The sequence below is a fragment of the Panthera onca genome, chromosome Y, assembly GCF_046562875.1.
Source record: "Panthera onca isolate mPanOnc1 chromosome Y, mPanOnc1 haplotype 2, whole genome shotgun sequence".
NCBI classification, from domain to species: Eukaryota; Metazoa; Chordata; class Mammalia; order Carnivora; family Felidae; genus Panthera; species Panthera onca.
This window is the reverse complement of record NC_138358.1, coordinates 23,956,500-23,972,672: the sequence shown is the minus strand read 5'-3', so window position 1 is coordinate 23,972,672 and position 16,173 is coordinate 23,956,500. Positions and strand designations below refer to the sequence as shown.

General features: G+C 50.3%; 1 protein-coding gene across 8 annotated transcripts in view; it reads left to right on the top strand.

Moving 5' to 3' along the window:
• The first annotated feature begins 960 nt into the window (after positions 1 to 960).
• Positions 961 to 16,173, top strand: part of LOC145714972 (F-box-like/WD repeat-containing protein TBL1X) — a 229,568-nt gene continuing 214,355 nt past the window's right edge. For 5 of the 8 annotated variants that reach the window (XM_081794548.1, XM_081794545.1, XM_081794546.1 and 2 more), the window contains exon 1: positions 962 to 1,251. The gene's annotated coding sequence lies outside the window, so the exon portion shown is untranslated. Of the gene's footprint in view, positions 1,252 to 16,173 lie in introns of all 8 variants that reach the window. The other 3 variants (XM_081794549.1, XM_081794550.1, XM_081794551.1) reach the window with 2 other exon arrangements.

Here is a 16,173-nt window from a genome sequence, read left to right as displayed (position 1 = left end):
AGAGGCCCCCACACCCGAGGTCCTGGCCTCCACCTTCGTGTGTCTGAGTTTCTTTCTCCACGAGCATTTCTGGATTTTCCCGGGAGGTGTTTTGCACAGGTCGAGGCTCCGCCTGAGCCCCCACGTTTTTGGGAGGGGGAAGAGGCGTTTGGGGTGTCCTCTAAGCCGCCGGTTTGGAGAGAGATGCACCCTCGGGCAGGTTGCAGGGGGCTGTTAGGGTAGCTGAGCAGCTGCTGCTTTGAGGTGGGGGAGGGTAACACACTAGCAGTGGCTTGGGTTCCCCTCCCCCCTGGAAACCGCGGGGGTGGTGGCCCGGATTCCTGTACCCTCTGGGTAGTGGGGGAAAGGCTGGGTTTGGGAATAGGACTGCGTGGGGGTAGGCCCGTGTTCCCTTCATCTCCCAGGGAGGCCACTGGGAAAGGGAGAGGCCCGGGTTCCCCTCACCCACCCTAGGCGTGGGGGCGAGGGCAGAGTTTAGACTCGAGGGCGGTGTAGGGTCGCAGGTTCCCCCATCGTGAGGGAGGGGCCGGATTAGGACGCCCGGCCTCTCTAGAAGCTGCGTGGGGGCGCGGACTCTCACCCCCTTCAGCGTGGGGGGAGGGGCGGCCCTGGAGGCCCCTCCCCCGGCCGTGGGGGAGGGGCAGGTTTGGGACTGGGCCCCCCCCAGGGCTTAGGGGCGGGGCCGAATGGACGCGGGCTCCCCTCCCCCGCCCGTGGGGGAGGGGACGGGCTGGGGGAGTTGGGGCGCGCTCCCCTCCCCCCCCCACCCCCCGCCCCCCCCCCCGGGGCCCTGGCCTTGGGGGGAGGGGCCGGCCGGGGCGGCGGAGGCGGCCCCCCCTGGCAGTCCTCCCGGCCGGGGTCGGCGCGCTGGCGGCCGTTCCCCCGCCCCGGCGGAGGTCACTGCCCGTGCCGGTCCCTCCCGCCGTCCCGCCCTCTCTCGCCGCCGCCGCCGCCGCCGCTCCCGCCCCAGCCCCCCCCCACTCTCCGCTCTCGGGAGCGAGGAGCCGCCAGCGCCCCCGCCCCGCCGCCGCCGCAGCGCCCTCGGCCGCCATTCGGCACCCGAAACTTTCCAGCGCCCGCGCCTCTCGGGGACTCGCGGCGGCGGGGCGGGGGCGGCCCGGGGGCGGCGCGAGGCTGCTCCGGGGCGCCGGGCCCTCCTCGGCCGCGGCACGGCCCGGGCTCGGCGACGGCCGGCGGCAGGGAGGCTCGGAGCGCGGCGGCGCCGCCACAAGTTGCGCTGCCGGCGGCGAGGTGAGTGCGCGGGGCTCGGCCGGCCGGGCGCGGGGCAGGGGGCGCAAACTTCTCCGGTGGGGGTGGGGGGGGTGCTGGCGGGCGGCTCGGGGCGCCCGCACGCTCCGCCCGCCGCCGGGGCTCTGGAGGGGCAGGTCCCCAACTGTCCCCAGGGCTCGGGCAGGGGTGCGGCGCGCTCCCTGCAGGCTGAACAATACCCCGATGTGGCCGCTCCCCAAAGTGCCGGCGCGTCGGGGGCGGGCGGAGGCTGGCGCGCGGGGGGTGGGGGGGGGGGCTCTGTTTGGGGAGGGGAGGCGGCCGGTAAGTTTGGGGAAGCGCTCGGGCTGTCCCCCGGCGCCCCTTTGTCTGTGTCTTCTGGGGCTGGCGGGGCGAACCTGCGCCGCCGCGGGATCCCCCCGTGGGGGAGGGGCGCCCCATTCATCCCCGGGCGCCGGCCAGCCTGCCCGGGACCGGCTGGAAGCGCGGCGGCGCGCGGTGGAGTGAGTGGCGGGCGAGGCGGCGGCGCGGGCCCGGCCGCCGCTCAGTTTCCGAGAGGCAGAAACTGTCAAGGAAGTCGGGAGCTCCCCGGCCCGAGCGAGGGGACCCGGCTAGGGGCGACATCGGTGGGTGGAGGGCGGGGGGCGCCCTTGGTCAGGCGGGGTCTGCCGAGTGCGGCCTGGAGAGGGTGCAGACCTGTTGCTCCCGGGCTCGGCGGGGTGGGGGGGCGGGAGGGGTAGGGGGTGGAGGGGGGAGGGGTGGCCCCCCTTCGGTGTGTTGAGCTGGGCACTCCAGGGGGACTATCCCTATGGGGGGGGCGGTGCTCGGAACGGCGTGGGGGTGTGCCTTCGGGTGTCGGTGACCGTCTGGTATATGACAATTTGGGGTCGCTAGAGGCCCGCCCGCGCTGGGGTAGGTCCTGGACTTCACGTGCGTCGCCTGCGCGCGCGGTCAGGCCTCGGCCCGGACTCGCTGCACGGCCTGGCATTCTCCGAGCCAACTGCCTTGGAAATTCCACAAAGTTAGAGTCGGTGGTGTGTGTGTGTGTGTGTTTTTTTCCTCCTCTTAGTCGGTAATGTTGTGGAGCAGAACCCAGAAAGAAACAAAAACTCGCTTGCTGTCGCATCCTCGACTGTTTCTGGTTTGCATTGTCACATGTGGCTTTACCCGACTTCTGGCTGTTTTTCTCCTGAAGTGCCGCCTGAGTCCCTAGTTTAACCTGGAAGGGGAGGGGCGGGACTCTAGCTGGGACGGGGAGAGCCCTCCTCAGGTCCCGAGCGTTGGTTTCCGGGTATCAAATGGCTCTTGACGATTTTATGAAAAGTTTACAACTAGTCATTCCTGGAAAAGAGATGATGGGGGGGGGGCGGGGAGGGGGGCGCGTAGGCAAGAATGTTGAGTTTGGCACAATTAAGACATCGAGATGACACTTTAGTTTTAAAGGATGTTAACGTTTCAAATGTGCTGCAGATCGTCCTGGAAAACCACCCAGCTGGATAACTAATCTAGGGATAAAAGTTGAAGTTCATCATTTGACCCAGTTGCTAAAATAGCCCTCAAGGAGATTCCAGCTCTTAAATGAAATGTGCACCTGTGGGACAAAAATGGGAGATTTTGGGTATTTTGTTTGGTGGCGTGCCCTGTGGGGCCAGTGTCAGTGGATCCTCTGGGATTGGCTTTTCTTTCTGCTTTTATCCACAGCTTGGTCAGTCCAGTAATTATCAACACCCCCATTTAAATTTCCCAAACCTCAGTGCTCCTGAATGCCCGCATGTGTTAGGGGGTTGGGGAAGGATGGTGCGCAGGTGCTGTTAGTGTTGAATCTCATCTCTACCTGTGGGAACTTCGGGCTCCCTCCTCCGTCAGGAGTTTGCCTGAATGGACAAACTTCTCCGTCAGGAGTTTGCCTGAATGGGCCGTTAGGAGGGGTTCAGTGGGCTCCAGAGCCTGCAGAGAGGTGGACAGAGCCCTTGGACCCAGCTCTGTCAGGACACCTTGCTTGGCTAGAAACCAGCCTTTGTCCCCATTTGGCTTGAAGTAGCGAAAGGGTCCACCCTCTTAACACTCTGCCGCTGACCTTGAAGGTCTGCAGCTTTTCTGAGTGTCCTTTCTATGTGTGCAGAAATGAGACTTGAAATCCTGGTGCTCATTGAGTCCTGGGAGGGAGAGAAAGAAAGAACGTGTGTGTGTATGTTTTCTGGAAACTATAAAGTTGCCTGTAAATTTTAGTTGTTCCTGTTAGCAAATCGAATAATTGTCTACGCGTTACTTGAAGGCCACGCACTGAGGATTTTACAGGCACTTGATGCCCCTGTGTGTGGTACTTCTTGCCATCCTGCTGTAGGGGACACTGAGTTGCTAACATTTAGGGGAGGAAGGATTGTCTGATTCTTGAAGCCCAGCTCTTATGCTTGGAGTTCCTGTTTTCCTGTTTACCTAGCACGAATTTTCACATTTGGAGACCTAAAGTTCCTTAAAATGACATGCACGCATTCACGAATGAGAACGTACATTGAAATCTGTTCAGAGATACAGGCCCAGGGGTTCCAGTGAGTCAGGAAACATCGACCTCAGCGGAGGGACTGCTTTCTATAGTTTCACTGTCCAGTATAGTAAGCACTAGCCACATGTGAATATTTAGATTCAAATTAATTAAAACTAAATAAAATAAACAATTCTGTTGAGTTCCTGTAGCGATAACTCACATGCTCGGTAGATGCCTGTGGCCAGTGGCCACTATATGAGCCAGCACAGGACATGCGGAAAGTTTCTTGGAGGGTGCTACTCTATAGTTACTGCAAGGAAATATTAATAAAAGTTGGTGTACTTTTTGTAGGGGGAGGGGAGAAGTTGTTAAAATTTGAAATAATTCACAGATAAACCTTTAAAAAAAACCGAAAGACCCATTTCAGCTATGATTTACCCAGGAAAGTGATTTCAGTGAATGGATTGTTATTTGTTTTTGTTGTTTTTTTAAAGTGGGCTTCATGCCCAATGTGGGGCTTGAATTCACCCCCTGGGATCAAGAGTCGAACGCTCTACCAACTGAGCCAGCCAGGCCCCCCCAGTGAATGGAATCTTGATCTGAAATTGACAGCAATTTTGGATTGAGGTGCTTTGGACCAGTTCTGAATTAGAAAACCGGAACCGCAAGCCCGAGTCTCCCACTGAGTGTTTAACCTTGGGTGAGGCCAGTAGCCTCTCATCTCCGTGCGTCCTTTTTCCCCACCTGAAGAAAGGTATAGCCATTAGCCAGTCCCCAAGGTGCCTGCCTACGCAGATGGTGGGGACTGTCCTTGGGATGGTGGAGCCCAACTTGTCAGCATCGGTGAGGCCCTGTGTGGGTGATTGAGGGTGCGGCCATGTGTGATGTGTTTTAGCCTCTGTTTGCTGTGGATACCACAGGCTTTCAGCCCCCCACCCCCGACCTGATAAGTCTTAGTTTTGAGGTTCAGTCTCTTGAGGTCAAAATCTTCCGTATTAAAAAGGCAGATAAGGAATCCTTCCAACAGAGTGAGATTTCACAATCGTCAAGAGTATTTTTTTTTTTTTTTTTTTTAATGGCTGAGTACTAGCTGTTTCCTGTACACCAGGTCCCTGAGTCAGGATGTTATTTTTATTAGTTGCTGTGATCTTTGCACAGCTCTTTGTATTTTTTATAGTAATTGGCTAGAAATTTTATTTGTAAATGAGGGTGGGGGGAAAACCAATTTTGTGTCTGCCAGAGAGAGAGGTGACTTCCCAGATCACCTTTCTGCCATTTGTACTCACTTATTTTTGTTTCTTCAGGGCTCTGGCGTTACCCGTCAGCTTTTGGCAGAAAGTACTTACGAAATACCTAGGATGTCCCTGATTGTCTTCCAGAGGTGGAAGAAGGGTCTTCGCAGGAGGAGGCCAGGCCCACGGAAGCCTTCTGATTCTCAGTTACCTGGTGGGCCGGTGAGCAGCTCAGCTCAGCTCACCTGGGGCTGCCCCCTGCCTACTTCCCGCTGGGGGGTCCGGATTCCTGGGGTCTGCGCACGAGGCACTGGCAGGCCGATCTGGCCTAGACCGCAGCCCCGATGGCTCTTTGGTGCGACAGGACGCTGTCTCAGCGGTGGTTTCCTAATCCTGGCGTTTGCCCTCTCTTCCCCTCTTAAAAAAAAAAAAACGTGGAACATACAATAAGTTGTTGGCCTTTCACCCCTGAAGACTTTTGTTTATAGGGGTACCTGGGTGGCTCAGTCGGTTGAGAGTCTGACTTCAGCTTAGGTCATCTCGCGGTTCACGAGTTTAAGCCCTGAGTTCGAGCTGTGAGTCGGGCTCTATGCTGAGAACTCGGAGCCTGGAGCCTGTTTCGGATTCTGTGTTTCCCTCTCTCCCTGCCCCCCACCCCCGCTCGCGCTCTGTCTTTCAAAAGTAAATGTTAAAAAATAATTAAAAAAAAAAGACTTTTATTTTTTAAAGTTTTTTTTTTTTCTTTCCCTCCTGAGAGGAAGCACTTATTCACAAGTGGAGAGGGGCAGGGAGAGAATGAGAGACAGAGATAGAGAATAAATCCCAAGCAGGCTCCTCACTGTCAGTCTCCAACTCATGAACCAGGAGATCAGGACCTGAACTGAAGTCTGACGCTCAACTGACTGAGCCACCCAGGCGCCCTGCCCCTAAAGACTTTTAAAATATAGTTTCGGGGCGCCTGGGTGGCGCAGTCGGTTAAGCGTCCGACTTCAGCCAGGTCACGATCTCGCGGTCCGTGAGTTCGAGCCCCGCGTCAGGCTCTGGGCTGATGGCTCGGAGCCTGGAGCCTGTTTCCGATTCTGTGTCTCCCTCTCTCTCTGCCCCTCCCCTGTTCATGCTCTGTCTCTCTCTGTCCCAAAAATAAATAAAAAACGTTGAAAAAAAAAATAAAATATAGTTTCAATTGGGAAGCAAGGCTAAAGTCATTTTGTAAACACTTTTTTTTGTAACTTGGAGATAAACTACCCCCCCCCCCCCAACTATTTTTAGTATTGAAGGAAGTAACTGACCTCTTGAGTGGGAGACTGGATGTGAGTTTCCCCCTCAGGTCTTGCCCTCCTCGGCCTTCCCCCACCCCCCACATCCTTTCCCTGGGGTTTGACCAAACTACACTGGCCAGATCGGCCAGATGAGACGCAACAAAGCCAAAATAAAAACTGGATGTGGGAAGGGACTGGCGAAGTCAACATGTTTATGTAGGCAAAGAGAGCCTCATCTGAGAAAATGAGTTCAAAACCTCAGGGGAAAAACGCAGCCATCAAGGAATTCGCTTCCCCGGGTGGCTTTGTGACCAGGGTGCGGGGAACTTGACTAAAGACGGTCGTGTTCACTTGGGGCCCCTGGGTGGCTCAGTCGGTTGAGCATCTGACTTTGGCTCAGGTCGTGATTTTGTGGTTCGGGGGTTCCAGCCCCACATTGGTCTCGCTGTTGTCACCACAGAACCCGCTTCGGATCCTCGGTCCCCCTCTCTGTCTGCCCCTTCCCTGCTCGCACTCTCTCTCACAAAAATAAATAAACATTAAAAGAAATACATGGTTGTGTTCACTTGAGTGGACGGGTTTGTCCCCATATCGCTGCTGTTAAATGCTTACTGAGAATCTGCTGTGAGTGAAGACTGCAGACGTGTCCTGGAACCCAGTAAGAAAAGACAAAATTGGGGCAAATTTAAAGTTAATACACTGGCAAAGATGTTTTTTAATTTCGCAGAGGAAGCCGGGTGCCATTTATTTTGCTTATGTTTGTTCTTGGCAGACGGGAGCAGAGGTGGAGATGGGATGATACACAGGTGCAAAAGAAAGGAACGTCTTCTGAGGTGAAGGCAGGGGATGCTTTATGGGAACTGGGCTTGGAACCCTCAGCTCTAGGATCTTGAATGAACTCATGGTTCTCAGGGCATTTCAGCCTCCTACTTTCAAAGGTGTTTGGCAATGTCTAGAAACGTTTTCAGTTGTCACAGCTTGGGGGAAGGGCATGGTGGTGCTCCTGGCACCTGCAGGGGGCGGGGAGGGGGGGCGGTCTGTGGATGCTGCCGAATAGCCTACATTGCACAGGACAGTCCCCACCATGAGGAATGATGGGCACCCAAATGCCAGTGGTGCCCAGGTGGGGACACCAACCCTGAATTAAACAGCATACAATCCTGTTGGGGAAAGAGGAGGGGGCAGGGGGAAGGTGGGTACCAAGAAAAACCTGTGTATCAAGTTCTGTGCTCCCTTTTTTTCTTTGTTTTTAGGTTTTTATTTTGAGAGAGTGCAAGCTGGGGAGGGCAGAGAGAGGGAATCCCAAGCAGGCTCTGCACTGCCAGCACAGAGGCCTGTGTGGGGCTCGGACTCATGAACCCTGTATGAGATCATGATCTGAGCCGAAGTGAAGAGTCGGATGCTTAACCGACTGAGCCACCCAGGCGCCCGTCACGTTCTGTGTTCTCAAGGCACACCTGTCCGTTTTGGGAATCTGTTAGGAAGCGAATTACATCCTCTGGCAGATTGAGACAGGAAGTTTGCAGTGCTCACAGGGGAAGAGGAGACAGGCTGAGTGCACTTCGAAGACGGAATGAAAAGACCAAGAGGGCCGTGTGTGTGTGTGTGTGTGTGTGTGTGTGTGTGTCGTGTCGTGTCGTGTCGTGTCGTGTCGTGTCGTGTCGTTGCCCAAGCTCCGCCTCAACACCAGGAGTTCAGAGACCCCAGATGCAGGTGTTTCTTGAAGGCGTGTTTCTGGACTTTTTCCTCTTGGTTCTATGGATGTCGTGCATTTGCTAGGTCTTACTTTGGGTCAGCTTCTGTGTACTGACGCTACTTATTCTGGAAAAAATGGCACCTGTCTCGTGTTTATGCAGTGACATGGGGGTCACCCTGGAGTTGAAGTTACCCCAGTACTACAGGCTGTGCAGGAGCTCGTGAGCGTGGGGGCGAGTGAGTGAAGTTTCGGCCGCTCTCGGGACTCGGTGCTGCCTCTGTGTCCATCCGTTCTCTGACTCTCGAACTTCACAAACTGGGGCAGCCAGACATGGATCTACATTTTCCAAGGATCCCCTGGAAGAGGTGCCCTGTTAGCGTCTAGAGTCCGGTCCTGCTGTGTGTCTGGTCATCCTGAGCCCGCCACTGAGCCCAGAGGAGCACCAGGCCTGGCCTGCACGGGTGTCTTCTGGGCCCTTGGTGGCCGTGGGGCAGGTGACGCAGCTGTGGGGGGAACTTCGTCTGTAGACAGCTTGCCTTGCGCTGGCCCGCCTCTTTGGGCAGATCAGTTTCTTTCTCTAGCATTAGTTTTCTCATTTAGAGAGAGAGAAAATAGAATCTATTTCTCAGGCTTGTGGCATTAAAGGAGATAGGATTATTATCCTGCCTGGAGCCCCGCCTGCCGATACCTTCCTCCACTCCGAGGTTGGGAATTGGGTGTGCAAATGCATCTTTATTAGTTAGGATGGTCTCCAGCGCTTGCTTCCTTTTCCTTATCTCTTCCTCCCCACCCCCTCCCCACCTTAAGTTGAATTTCACTGCTGCTTATATATGTCTTTATATATAATTTTTCATATCGTTCTATAAGATTGGTTATTCTCTCTTCCTGTGTACAGTTTTGTGAATTTCACCACACGCGTAGCTTTGTGTAATCAACACCAAAAGATGGATACGGTACAAGTCTGTCACCCCAGAGGCACCTGTGGTGCTTCCCTCCATAGTCACCCGGCCCCCACCACTAACTGAAGTGCTCACCCAACAGCTCTGCCCACTGGGTCTTGGTAATTGCGTTTCAACTCTGGATCAGATGCCTTATGGAAAACCCTTCCACTCTCCCAGCACCTTCCTTTGTGTTTCTCTCTGATGGCACATGAACTTCACACTTTCGCACACATGGCCCTGTGTGTTTGCCTCAGAACAGCAGGGTTTGCACTGTGGGTATTATCAAAAGCAGGGAGAAGAAACCCTTACTGCTTTTTAATATTTGTAGGAAGCCATGGAGTCAGGATACCAGGTGTCTTGTTGGGGCAGCCAAAGATCTTCTGCTCTTTTCCTGTACTGGTTAGTCCTCGCCGCCAGATGAGTTGAAATGGGATGTTTTCTGATGCACTTTCAGAAAAACGTTTCCTGAATATTTCTGCCTCACCCCCCCAAACATGCTTAGTATGTGAACTGTGTCAGTGAGTTATAAAGTCCTGTCTTCGGTTTCAAAAAACAAGACCCACGCGTGGAGTTGTTGCGTTTTTTGCCAATGAGGGTAGTAATTGGAAAAGAAAACAAGCTAAAAATATAGTTGTATTTGCATCACTTTGTTGTAGAAATAAAATGAATTCCTATGTCTGTGCGTCTCTGTAGTTGTTGACCTGTGCTTTAGGCTGTAATTTCAGTTTTTGTGGTCTAATAGGAGACGGCATGTTTTCTAGAGGAATGGGCTTGGTGTTTGGCTTTGGCCAGATCCTGCCCTGGGTGGTCCGCCTGCTTGCGTGACATCGTTTAAAACCTGTGCGCGTCCTCACCTCTAGAGGTGGAGTCAGCGCAGGTGAGCTGATCTGGAGACTTCTATCTTGTGGGGAGATTTTAATTTGGAAAACGGATATTACTCGTGTGTTGGGGCAGCTATCTTTTTAAAACTTAAAAAAAGTGTTTATTTTGAGAGAGAGCGAGAGCACGTGCACACGTGAGCGGGGGAGGGGTAGAGAGAGAGGGAGAGAGAGAATCCCAAGTAGGCTCCATGGAGCCTGACAGCATGGAGCCTGACTCGGGCTCAAACTCACAAACCATGAGATCATGACCTGAGCCGAAGGCAGACGCCCAACCGACTGAGCCACCCAGGCGCCCCTACCCCATTTTTTTTTAAAAGAATGGTTAAGGATTATATTAAAAAGTATAAGTAAACTGGTGTTTATTTATGTCCCCTGCTTTGACTGTCACTCTATCCACTAGCGAAATAGGTGATTTTGACTTAACGTTGATAACTTAGTTATATATTTTGCTTAACACAGTACACATCGAATCAGAAAATACTTTGGGCTGTTGGGTGACTCTGAATAATTTGTATGCGTTTTGTGGTTTCCCAATCTCAAGAGACATTGTAAAGCACAAACAATGCTTATGGTAAAATTCACAGTGTTTATTCCTTGAAAACTTTGTCTGCTTTGAATTCTTGTGATTCCCCCTTCCCCCCTCTGGTGGATGCAGCCAGAAGGCTTTGAAGAAAGTGTGTTTTCTTCGTTGCTTCCCTGGAACCCGGAACCCAGAATATGACCCTAGATAGCCATCGTGGAGCACTTTCCCATCAACCCCCACAGGAGTGCAGATGCAGAGGGAGGTGTTGAGGGCTCCCCACCCCCCCCAAGCCTGATTACCTTCCCACTTTCTAAGAAATTGAAAACTTTCCTAAAGTCTACTGAGAACTAGGTAACCAGCATCACCCAAGCTGGAGTGAGTTTAAGGGGACACTTCATTTCTCACAGCGCTACATTTCTTCCTATGATCAAGAGTCTGTGCAAACATCTGGTATGGTTCAGTTCTGGTATTGTTCTGTTCTGCAAACGTTTCCGCTTGTTTGAATATCCCAGTAGGTGGAAACGTGGACAAAAAGAAGCTTACTATATGCGATGCTATTTTATTAAATCACAAATAACAAAAACTTTAATACTGTAAGACCGTATCAATGGTCATAAGAAGTGGAGAAAAATTCAGCACCCCTGAGCAGTGATCTCTGTTCTGGTGCGTTGCAGGGAGTACTTAGTCTTAACCGGGTCAGCGCTGTTCCTCCAGTTGTCTTGTAATCTTGACATCCATTTGAAGAGGAGAAACGAGACCGTGGACAGGAAGTCTGTCACCGAAGTCATGCCGTGCAGAAGGCTGTTGCATCAGTATGCAAACCTAATTCCCAGCACTGATAAAGTTCCAGGCGGTTGTAAAAAAGTAGGGTTCCAGGTGGTTGCAGAGTGGTACGTTGTATTTGATAAAAGCAGTTGAGTTGAGAATTGATGTCTCTACCATTTGGTTCGTGTGGGGAACGGATTAAACTTGGGTCCCTGCCTTAGGTTCTTTTTCCAACAGAATCTTATCAGGCACTTGAGACCCACACAGCTTTAATGCCAACTCGTGTTGGTAAAGACTCAAGCATTCAGTTACCGACTTGACAACAGTGATGGCCAGCTCCTGACAGTCACAGATCAGTCTGGGAGACATGATTTGCTTTAACTTTTAACTTGGTTATGAGAAAATACCCATTCGGTTTGTTTCTAAGACGCAGGGGTGATTCTGTGCCAATTTCAACCATTTCCAGGGATTTGTAGCAAAATGCTTTCGAAAAGCCCTCGCCAAGAGAAACAACATTGGAGGTACACCCAGCTCTGAAGTTGATGAAAATAAGAATTAATGATCTTACGTGTCTAGTGCATGACAGAAATGATTGTAGACCAGATGAGAACAAGGTGAGAGGCCTTTGGAGGTTAGAGTTGCCTTATAAATTTCATGGGAGTCTCTGATAAATTTCATGGGCTTCTGAGTACATTTCCTTGAAACCAGTAATCTCCACATTTTGTTGGGGGCAGTGTTAGGTTTTAATTCCCAAAGTGCCCTCCCCGGGTCGACTTCATGTTCTCTGGGCAGGTGCACAGCGAGATTTATTAGGGCGTAGGAAGAAACTGAAAATGTCCACGTTCTCTGTGTCTTGATACTTAGAAGATGTCTCTTTTTGTGGTCTGTGAAAAATGCATGTAATAATTGGTTGAGTGCTGTGTATAGTTAATAAATAAATTTCGTGAGTTGGGGGCACACGTTAGAAACTTTTTCGCTGATTAGGATGTGCAATGAAAGAACATTTAGACATTGCTGAATGGGTCCCCGGACACAGATGTATTCCCCCCTCTGGCTTTAGCTGCCAGAGTGTGTGTGTATATGTGCATGCTTGGATCTATCGGATTTTGTGTGTTTTAAAAGCTGAAAAAATATTCATGCTTTAGAACCAGATGACAGAATCTCCGTTGCAGGTGCGTGCTGTGCTTTTTACGCATTTCATGACTCTGCAGTGTTTTCATAATCACTTAATTCTGTTTATAAATCAGCTGCACTCATTGATGGTTGCCCTCAGGGCTCCTGAGAAACAGGCTTGTTGAAGAGATTCAGACCTTAGAAGACAACCAACGTGAGATGGTGCGGGAACAGGATTGTGATGAAAGTCTTTAGGTACCTTCAGTCTGCCTGTTTCCTTGTTGGGTCTTTTTCCAGAGACAAGTTTGATTGATCACGGTTGTTATTTAACACATTTTCAGAAATATTTCATGACAGAGGTTGTTTTTTTTTGTTTGTTTGTTTTTTAAAGGCAAAACTCCCTTTAGTTGATGCTGTACTGCTGGTGTTACAGAGAGTAAAGGTAAAAATTCACGGGGCCCTTGGATGGCTCAGTCGGTTGAGCGTCCAGCTCTTGATTTCCGATCAGGTCACGATGTCATGTTTGTGGCATAAAGCTCCATGTCTGGCTCTGTGCTGACAGTGCAGAGTCTGCTTGAGATTCTCTCTCCCTCCCTCTCCCGCTCTCTGCCCCTCCTCCACTTGAGCACATGCACACTCTCTCAAAATAAATAAATAAACATTTAAAAAATTAAGTTCACGATTCAGACTACACTGTGAGCTCTGGAGGTGAGAACCGAGACTCGCCTCCTCACCCTTGAAGTCTTTTGTCTGAGCTCGTTTGCTGTGGAGGCTGAAGGTTTGGTTTTCATGAGACTAAATGTCAACCCGCAAGTCGTTGCAGGGTTTCCACATCAGCCTTTTTGTTTGTTTAACTTGAAATGGTTGATAGGTTATCCTTGGTTTTTCTGTGTAATTTTTGGTGTTCGCATCAATTTTTCCCTTTGTGAATACTGAATTTGCAGTATAAGTCTGTACGTAAAACGAAACTGGGAGACTTGCGAGTGAATTCAAAAGCCTACAGGTGAACGCTTCTTGTTCATTTCTACGTGCCATGTGACACATATGCCACGTGTCATTAACGGATCTGCATAGACATTCATTTGTCGTTTGGTAAACTGAAATACTTATCTCCTTAAAAAAAAATTGCTTCTCTTTATGGCAATAGAAGGCACCTACTGTAAAGAGGAGAAACAGGAAGTAGAATTTTTTTTCCTGTCGTGTTCTTCTAAACCTTTGTCTCTCCCATGTTATAAACCTTTGTCTCTCTTCTCCGGAGATCGATACGTGCAAATGCCAATAGTAGATTAGTTACAATTAGTGTCTCTGGGAATGTGCTTTATCTTTTATCTGCCCCTGCACCTTGCTCTTTGGAGAGGAAAGAGAAGTTGAAGTATTTTGCTCTCAGCCAGACTCCTTGAGCTGTGTCCACGTCTTTCCACGTCTTGACTTTGTGTTGTAAGTAGGTCAACCAGACACCAGTGAATCACTTCAGCTCTGATCCCGAGTCCTCTTCTTTGTTTTTGGGTGACACACTAGTAATTATTCATTTGATGATTTGCCTGCCAAATTGCCCTGAAGAATATTTCCGAGCTGTGTCTCAGAAGATGGCTGTAAAGGGAGACTGTTTTTAGAGGCACGCACACAAGTTGCTTCTGTTCCCTAAACGTGTAGCTCAGACACCAGTGAGGTGCGGAAATCTGCGTATAGTTTTTGAGAACGTGAGGCCTAGGTGTGTGAAGCAGGGGTGCAGGGAGACGGATAGTAAGGGCAAATGATAAAAGCCACCAGAACATTAAACGTATGAGCACACCAACCTTTGGAAGAGAATAGAAAAACAAATTAGTTTATAGTTTGGTCGGAGTACCGTTTACATAATTTATATCAGGGAAGGCAGTTACTTTTCCTTGGGAAGATTGGGTTATTAAAATTACCTGTCTTCATTTTTCCACCGAAATAAAAAAAAAAAACAACAATTGTCGTTCAAATAATTGTGTGTGAAGCTTTATAATTGGAAGTTTGATGTTAGCAAAATTATATAACCTTGGTTAATTACATTCGTATACTAAAACTAAATATAGAGTAAGATTAGCTCATGGAAATACTTCATTTTTATCTCTGTCAGTACAGTACACATGTATTCAGTAGTTGCTTGTTTCATTTTGTATTTTTGTTCTTTTATTATCCCGGACGTATTTTCAAAGTGAACTTGAAATGAGACTGTATGTTTTTATTTTCCAGTCACGTTTAAATATAAAATGGCACACAGAATGAGGTTTCCTTTGTGAATTTTGATTTTCTTAGTGGCTTCTGTGTTCTGTGGCTGCAAGGGATAAGCTAGCGGCCTCATTATTTTGCAGGACATTTGTCCTAAGGGAAGTTTGGGTGCCACTGAGTATCTAACACTAAACATTCAACCTCCTCTATTTCCCCTTGTGTTTGCTTTTCCGTTGGATGTTCTCTATTTGGACAACAAGAAATTATTAAAAAAATTTTTTTTTTGATGTTTATTTTTTGAGAGAGAGAGCGCGAGCAGGGCAGAGAGAGACGGAGACATAGAATCCGAGGCAGGCTCCAGGCTCTGAGCTGTCAGCACAGAGCCTGACACAGGGCTCGAACCCATGGACCATGAGATCACGACCTGAGCTCAAGTCGGATGCTTAACTGACTGAGCCACCCAGGTGCCCCACGGACAAGAACATTTTTTGGTGTGCGTTTCTGATGGCCCAGATGTTTGGCCGAGTGGAATTTCTCTGTCCACAGCACTGGGTTGGGCAGCTGGTAGTGTTGGGCCATGTTTAGTCCTGAGAATTGATTCGGACGCATTGTAGATTCAGGTTGGGCTGTCCTTCCCTCCCCGCAATCTGCGCGGAAGTTACGGTGTTCTGTTTGGGTTTGCCGTAGATGTTTGCTGTGCCTTTGGATTGCTTACTGTGGACACCCGCTTGCGGTGGTGTTTAATGTAGAACTTTAAATGTGACTTACATCTAGTTGATTTTCTGAAACCACGATATTGAGGTATAAATTACATACCATAAAAATCACCCATTTTAAGCGTACGACTCAATGATTTTTAGTAAATTTATGGAGTTGTGTAGCCATCGTCATAATCGATTTTCATTCCTCAATACAGTCATTCGTGTCCATTTGCCATCAATCGCAGCTCCTACCTCCCAGCCACGGGCAGCCATTAATCTCCTTTCTGTCTTTGCAGATTTCCCTTTCCTCAGAACAAGTACTCGTGTGCTTGGTTGAGCTTGCCACGTGGTAGGTGGTGAGGCTGGACTTAGTGAACCTTACCCGCCCTTCCACAGGAGAGGGAGAAGGCAGCGATTATAGGCTTCGTGCCTCAGTTCCCCCTTCTGAAAAATCAGGGTAGTCATGGAGTTTTGGCAGGCTCTCAGTGTAGAACATGTGGGAAGTAATTAGCTCAGGATCTGGAGGAGCTCATCGCATAGAGTCGTGTTCGGCCTCGGGGGACCCTGCATAAAGGGCCCCCGGGACAGGTAGGAACTGAGAAAGGAGTTCCCTCCACAGTGAAGGACTCAGTTCCCAGACTGGGCCGACGAGTGAACCCATGACACGACCCAGGACATGTGCCCATTTCCCCTCCATTCATCTTGCTTCTTGATTCTTTCATGGTGTTGACTGTTGATTAGGCTTGGAGGGAAGTTTGAGCAGGGCCTGGGATGGACCTCAGCTCACTGTCCCTCCGCCGGGGCAGTTTTCCTTCCAGGGAACTCCGGACGATGTCTGGAGACATTTCTGGTTGTTACAAATAGGGACGAGGTCCCCAGGCATCTCGTGGGCTGAGACCAGAGATGCTCTCAAACACCCTCCAGTGCCAGAGGGCGGGCCCCCTGTGCCAGCAAACACTTCCCCAGCCTGAGAGGTCAGGAGTGTGGAGGCCAAGACCTCTGCCGTGGTAGCTTTGAATCGGGGGGTAGTTTTTTTTTTTTAATGCTTTAATGTTTACTGCCTTATTTATTTATTTATTTAATTTTAATTTTTTTTTTTTTTTAACATTTATTTATTTTTGAGATAGAGAGAGAGCGCATGAACAGGGGAGAGT